The sequence below is a fragment of the Mus pahari genome, chromosome 15, assembly GCF_900095145.1.
Source record: "Mus pahari chromosome 15, PAHARI_EIJ_v1.1, whole genome shotgun sequence".
NCBI classification, from domain to species: domain Eukaryota; kingdom Metazoa; phylum Chordata; class Mammalia; order Rodentia; family Muridae; genus Mus; species Mus pahari.
This window is the reverse complement of record NC_034604.1, coordinates 4,316,459-4,324,349: the sequence shown is the minus strand read 5'-3', so window position 1 is coordinate 4,324,349 and position 7,891 is coordinate 4,316,459.

Sequence of the window (7,891 nt, the reverse complement as noted above, 5' to 3'; positions counted from 1 at the left end):
TCTGGACATAAGTTGCATGAATCCCAGGCCTTAAATTTCATTTCTCTACAATACCACAATTTTCTAGTATAACTAAAACCTTAAATATTAAAAGGATATCGCCTCTGAATCTTATGGAGCCACAACTACTCCCCAGAACTTTAAAGCTCATTGTGTGATGTAAGCTTCCCTTTAGAGGCACTAGCTAATAAAATAGTTTTCACACTGAAAGATTCAAACTCTTAGCTTTTTTTATTGAAGTAGAGACAATAAAAATTATTCTTACATAATGTAAAGCTATATTATATTAGCCATACCTAGAGGCAAAATTTTCCAGTGATTACTAGTTCACTAGAAGCAAACCCTTTACAATTATCAGGAAGCAAAGAAAAAAAAAAAACAATCTTTTAAATTTATAATAATTTTATATGAAGTAGGAAAGCAAGATTTAATGTTTTTATGATTAACCCTTTATACATTTTGAATTTAAACTTTATTTAGAACAACATCTGGATAAATCTGCAGCAATATTCTTTTAGGCAGAAGGATTTTCCTGAAGGCAGGCAAGAACTTCCCTAGGCACTGTTTGCAAAACAAAAGAAAGCCACACAAACTTCCCTGAGGCTGCTCTGAACTTTGCATTAACTCAAATGTAAATATTTTTTAATCTGAGCATTTGGTCTGAGACTTGGCCCTCCTGCAGTGAGGACAGATTCCAGGGGAACAATTGGACTGTCTGCCTATGCCTCTAATTTTGGACAGTCTTAAGACTTTTAAAACATTTAAAAATTATGAAAAAGTTGCTTGAATGGTAATTCCCTACAAGGCAGCAACCATAGCCAAATTGTATGAGAGTCCAATTTTTGCACAAAGATGAATATATCTAGATAAATAAGTCTGTCTTTTGCTTTGTATGGCCGGATGGCTGCCAGAGAGCTGTATTAGCCCTCTCATAAGATGATTACTCTTGTAACAATCCTAATTTCAATATATAGGTGAATTAAAGATCTAACATTTGCTATCAAGCTGCAAGCTGCAGTCAATGGAAATTGGCAATTTTAACCATAATTTTTAACTTTTTATGCAGTGATAATATATATATATATATAAACTTTTGGTAAGCAAAACCCAATTTTAAACAATTATCTTAAAAATTAATACCAAAAGCATCACTTTAATGTATGATGTTTGGCCACCAATTTATACCTATGAATGCATGACAGTGCAAATCCTCTCAATTAGAAGTATCCTAGAGGCCTAGTTTTCTGAGCTGGTTTTTGCCATGTGTTGATACTTAAAACGACTCCAATCCTGAGTTATCAATTTAAATCTAACATTCTTGTGATGATGTTATACTCTTTTAATCATACCCAATAATTTTTAAGCCAATATTCTATGACAAAGACATGCAGAACACATTTACACCTTATAAGACCAGTTAAAAACCAAACGAAGTGGCTACACAAATCTTATAAATTTAGGCCAATCAAATAATTTTACTTTTTCTAGCTATAATTTTAAGATAAAAAGCACTTTGCCATTTGCTGAACCCAATTGTAGAGAATTTTCTAGGAAAAAAACAAACTATCAGCTTTTTTTTGCCTTAGAGCTAAGACCCCCCTTTTTTAAAAAAACAGTTTTTCAGCAGGAGCTTCGTTGGCTACAGTGCAGGGCAAATTAAATCAGCCTCCGCTGTGTAAACTGACTAAATCAAGAGATGGAAAGCCAGCAGATAAAGTTTTAACCATTTTAACATGAAACATGAAACAGCAGTCACTCATACAGCAAAATAAAGACAGACATATGGACATATACTGGTGCACCAAACACAGACAATACATAGACGGTAAAGAACTTGATGTAACCAAATCTGAGTGTCTCCTGCAGGGGCCAGATAGAAGGCCGGAAGTCTTCGGATTTCACTCTGTCCCTAGGAGAATTCTAAAATCCATTTTCCTTCTCTCTTGATCTCGCTCTCTCCTAATTTTTTTTTGAATTTTACTATTTTTATTTTATTTCATTTTATATTTTTAAGCCCTACTCCTCTCGCCTGACGCAATTCTTGACTGCGGACAAGTGCCTGTTTTCTTTTTCACTCCTATTTTCCACTGTCAACCCCTACCTGATATCAGCACTGAGCCAACACTGACTCAGTCTAGCCTGTATCCCTTTGCACCTACCATAACAATTTTGAAAAGATAGAGTTTAAAGCCAGCGCTAGCATGAATACAAAGTGTTACTCACTGTGTCGGATACATCTTTTTTTTTAAGATTTATTTATTTATTATATGTAAGTACACTATAGCTGTCTTCAGACACTCCTGAAGAGGGCCTAAGATTTTGTTACGGATGGTTATGAGTCACCATGTGGTTGCTGGGATTTTAACTCCGGACCTTTGGAAGAGCAGTCGGGTGCTCTTACACACTGAGCCATCTCACCAGCCCCTGGATACATCTTCTTATTAATCTTTCTTATAGAGCTCTACCAAGACAGTGTTCTTCTCTCTGTTGATTCACCTGTACTCAGGTCACTGTTCAGACGCCATCTGTAGCTGCCTGCAGCCATGATAACTGGGTTCCTGAGTGGGAGGCAAGAGCTATAAGGGAGAAAACCACGAGAGAAATAATGGATGCAGAGACATGATTTTCTGTTCAAGGCTTCTTAAATTTTACTAAGAGTCTGTGCTTATAAAGAGGGGAGACTGATCCGAACCCCACACAATAATAGTGGGAGATTTCAACACCCCACTCTCAGCAATGTACAGGTCATTGGAACAGAAACTAAAAAGAGACACAGTGAAACTAATACAAGTTATGAATCAAATGGATTAACAGATATCTACAGAACATTTCACCCTAAAACAAGAGGATACACCCTCTTCTCTGCACCTCATGGTACCTTCTCTAAAATTAACAATATAATCAGAAATAAAACGAGTCTTAACAGATACAAAGTATTGAAATAATCCCATGTATTCTATCAGATCACTATGGACTAAGGCTAGAATTAAATAACAACAAAAACAACAGAAAGCCCACATACTCATGGAAACTAAACAACTCTCTACTCAATGGAAGAAACAGAGAAAGAAATCAAGTACTTTATAGAATTGAATGAAAGTGAGGACACATCATACCCAGACTTAAGGGACACAATAAAAGAAGTGTTAAGAGGAAAATTCATAGCACTGAATACCTTCATTTAAAAACACTGGAGCAACCTAATAGCACACTTGAAAGTTCTATAATGGAAAGAAGGACACAAACACAAGAGAGTAGATGGGAGGAAATTGTCAAACTCAGAGCAGAAAACCAAGTAGATACAAAGAAGATGATACAAAGAATCAACAAAACCAACAGCCCATTCTTTGAGAAAATTAACAACTTAGGTAAACCTTTAGCCAAACTATCTAAAGGGCACAGAGACAGTATCCAAATTAACAAAATCAGAAAAGAAAAGGGAGAAGTAACAACAGAAACTGAGGGAATTCAAAAAATCATCAGAACCTACTACAAAAGTCTATGCTCAAAAAAACTGGAAAATCTAAAGGAAATGGATGATTTCCTAGACAGAAATCATGTACCAAAGTTAAATCAAGAGCACATAAACAATCCAAACACTTCCATAGCCCTTAAGGAAATAGAACTAGCATCAAAAATGTCCTGGGCTGGAGAGATGGCTCAGCAGTTAAGAGAGCACTGACTGCTCTTCCAAAGGTCATGAGTTCAAATCCCAGAAACCACGTGGTGACTCACAGCCATCTGTAATGGGATCTGATGCCCTCTTTTGGTATGTCTAAAGACAGCTACAGTGTACTTATATATAATAAATAAATAAATCGTTTTTTTAAAAGATCACAAATAAACAAACAAAAAAGCCCATAGCCAGATGGTTTTGGTGCAGAATTCTACAAAATCTTTAGAGAAGAGCTAACACCAATACTCCTCAAACTATTCCATGAAATAGAAACAGAAGAAACACTATCTAATTCGTTTTATGAAGCCATGGTTACTCTGATACCTAAACCACAAAAAGACCCAAAAAAGAAAGAGAATTTCAGACCAATATCACTTATGGATATTGATACAAAAATAGTACATAAATCCTTGCAAACCAAATCCAAGAACACATTAAAACCATCATTCACTATGATCAAGTAGGCTTCATCCCGGAGATGCAGGAAAGGTTCAGTATACAAAAATCAATCAATGTAATACACTAGATAAACAAATTTAAGAAAACAAACCATGCCAGGCGTGGTAGCGCATGCCTCTAATCCCAGCACTTGGGAGGCAGAGGCAGGCGGATTTCTGAGTTCAAGGCCAGCCTGGTCTACAAAGTGAGTTCTAGGATAACCAGGGCTATAATACAGAGAAACCCTGTCTCAAAAAACCAAAAAAAGAAAAAAGAAAGAAAAAGAAAAAAGAAAAGAAAACAAGCCACATGATCATCTCACACATTTAAAAGCCTTTAACAAAATACAACACCCCCTTCATGTCTTGTAGAGATCAGGAACTCATGTCACATACCTAAACATAATAAAAACAATATATAGCAAACCAACAGCCAACATCAAATTAAATGGAAAGAAACTAGAAGCAATCCCACGAAATTCAGAACAAGACAAGGTTGCCCACTATCTCCCTGTCTACTCAATATTACATGAAGTCCTAGCCAGAGCAATTAAACAGCAAAGGGAAACCTAGGGGATATAAATTGGAAAGGAAGAAGTCAAAGTATCACTATTTGCAGGTAATATACATACATGAGCGACCCCCAAATTTTACCAGAGAACTCCTACAGCTGATAAACAACTTCAGCAAAGTGGAATGACATGAAATTAACTCAATCTAATCAGTAGCTTTTCTTTACACAAATGATAAACATGCTGAAAAATAAATTAGGGAAACTATACCCTTCACAATAACTACAAATAGTCTAAAATATCTTGGTGTAACTCTTACCAAGCAAGTAAAAAAAAAATTTTTTTTTACATGACAAGAACTTCAAATCTCTGAAAAAAAAGAAATCAAAGAAAACCTCAGAAGATGGAAAGATCTCCCATGCTCATGAATTAGTAGGCTTTGCACAATGAAAATGGCCATCTTAACAAAAGCAATCTATGAATTCAGTGCAATACCCATCAAAATTCTTCACAGACATGAAACTTCATATGGAAAAACAAACAAACAAACAAAAACCCAGTTTTATGTTTGGGGCGGAAAAACCAAACAGCAGACCACGCCAAAGTGATTCCACATGAGAGAGGTTTATTAAGCAGGGATGAGGGGGGCAGCGAAGCAAATAGAAGAGAAGAGGAGAGAAGAGGAGAAAAGAGGAGGAAGAGAAGAGAAGAGAAGAGAAGAGAAGAGAAGAGAAGAGAAGAGAAGAGAAGAGAAGAGAAGAGAAGAGAAGAGAAGAGAAGAAGAGGGGGAAGAGGGGGAAAGAGAAGAGGAGAAGAGAGCGAGAAGGGGGTGATCCCCTTATTTATATGGAAAATGGCATCACACCAATGAGGGTGGGGACTGAGCCAGGTGAGTTGTGGGATTGAGGGTCGTTGTCCTGGCTACGCAGGTCCAGGGTCACATGGTTAGGCCAGGGCTCAGAGTGTCCTGGTGCTAACATTCCTCCCTTCTTGTTATTATAAAAAGAAGGGGAGAAAAAGAGAGGGGAAACCAATGGTGAGGAGGGAATAGGGCATCTTGTCTCTTAAGCTACTTCCTGCTGTTTAGGGGTGTAGTCACTTTTCAGGGTATATCTGGTCTTCATCATCAGAGTTTGTATGGCAATCATCTGAATCAGGTTCTCCTATAGACAGTGATTTCTTTCTGGGCAGCGGCTGGTAATCCTATAACAGGAGCTGAATAACAGTTTGGTTAGAAATTTTGTACTTGTCACTGAAGGAATGTATAGACAAGATTAATAAGACAAGGGGCGACTGAGACATATTGTCTCTGGATGTGGATGATACTTTCTGGGAGCTGGGCTGAGTTTTTTGGTAAAGCTTATCAGCAACTCCTATTTCCCACCTGGGATCCCATGGGTCTCGAATGTAGAGGAGTGTCTTGCAGAATCAGTAGAAGAAGTGATTAATCTGTGTCCCTAGCATGTGTATTTCACAAGACCAGTATGGGCAGCCCCCATACACGTTTGGCCATTTTCTGCAATAATCTTTTGTCTNGTCAAAGAGAAAACAGGTATAAAGGTCATAATATGCGGATGGGGCCACAGATATAGGGACGATGGCAATCTGGATCTGTTCCTGACAGCCAGCTATGGAGCAGTTTCCTGATCCTATTTGGAAAGTCTGCTTGTTGTCAGCAGGCATTTCTCAAACTTCAAATCTCCAGACATAAGGACTACCCTTGATGGAAATGGACAGCAGGGAAAGATGAAAAGGCCACAACTAATCTGGTGCCTCATCCAGCGAGGCCGGGTTTGGCTGTTGGAATGAAGCCTCATTCTCTAGGATGAGACAAGACCGGTGGTCTTGATGTCTTCCTGAGCTTAACAGAGCACAGTCCTGTTAGAGTTGATGTGTATGAAGAGGAATCATCTTTAGGTGAGGGAATGAAGGGTTTCAGGTGGGACAGGTGGACCCAATGAGAGAGTCCCTTGAGCTTAGCAGCTGTAGGAGTTACGAGGATTACCTTAAAATGACCCTGTCACTTTGGAGAGAGAGGTGAAGATTGATGACCTGGAGGAGATAAAAGGACTTGGTCTCCAATATTAACAGGTAATGGGCAGGAAGCAGAGTGTGGTCAAAGTAGGTGACAGTCAGCAAAGTTCCACAGGAGAGAGCGAAGATGAGAGAGTAATGGGGTANGCAAATGATCTGGAAGGGGAGAGCGCTTGGGCAAGAAGACAGGAGTTAGGACTGAACATCCGTACATGAGTTCAAAAGGTGAGATGAGGAGAGGTCGCTTGGGGAGAGCACGCAGTCTGAAAAGAGAGAACTCTAGAGGGAGGTAGAGTCTGTGATCCTTTATACGTTAGTAGCTGTGACAGGTTGAGAAGAGATGATCTAAAGGTTAGTTTTTGACAGGTATGTCACAGGTGCAAAAGAAGGTCCTATTTGGTGGCCCAAGGCTCCAAGGGCAAATNCCTCCTTTTTTTGTTACATAGAGGGAAAAAGGACAAGTCAGGTCAGGAAGATGTAAAGCCGGGGCCCTAAGGAGGGCCTGTTGGAGCCTTATGGGTTGGGGTGATTGTTAGTCCCAAATAGTTAACCTGAGGAGTGGACATTTGGACTTTAGAGGGTGAGACCCTGTAGCAATTAGAAAGGAAATTCAGAAGAGCCACGGTGTCAGTCTGGCTGATTTTTAAAGAGGGGCTACAGAGAAGGACATAATAGGTCAGAAACCAAGGCCTGTCCAAATATGCATGGGGTATCCCGGAATCCCTGAGGTAAGACAGTCAGGTCAGTTTGGTAGAAAAGTGGGTATCAGGATCTGTCCAGGTAAAAGCAAATATGTTTTGTGACTGGACATCTAGAGGAATAGAGAAAAATGCATCCTTAAGGTCTAGAACTGAGAAGAGAGAAGCACTTGAGGGTATAGTAGAAAGAAGTATGTAGAGGTTAACCACAACCGGGTGAAGAGTCATCACTGCAGAGTTAATACGTCTGAGATCCTGGAATAAATGATAGGCACCATTGTGTTTTTTTACTGCCAGTATAGGGGTGTTAAAGGGAGAAAAGGTAGGGTGACGGAGTTTTTTTTCTCAACAGGTCAGAGATGATCGGCTTGAGTCCCCTGAGGCTCTGGAGAAAGAAGGTATTGAGCCTGGGTAATATACCTGGTAGGGTCCAACAATTGGATGACAACAGGCGAATGGTGTTTAGCAACAGAAGGGTTCTGAATGTCCCAGACTCGGGGGTCTACCTGTGAGGCTGGTAAAGGGAATGACATG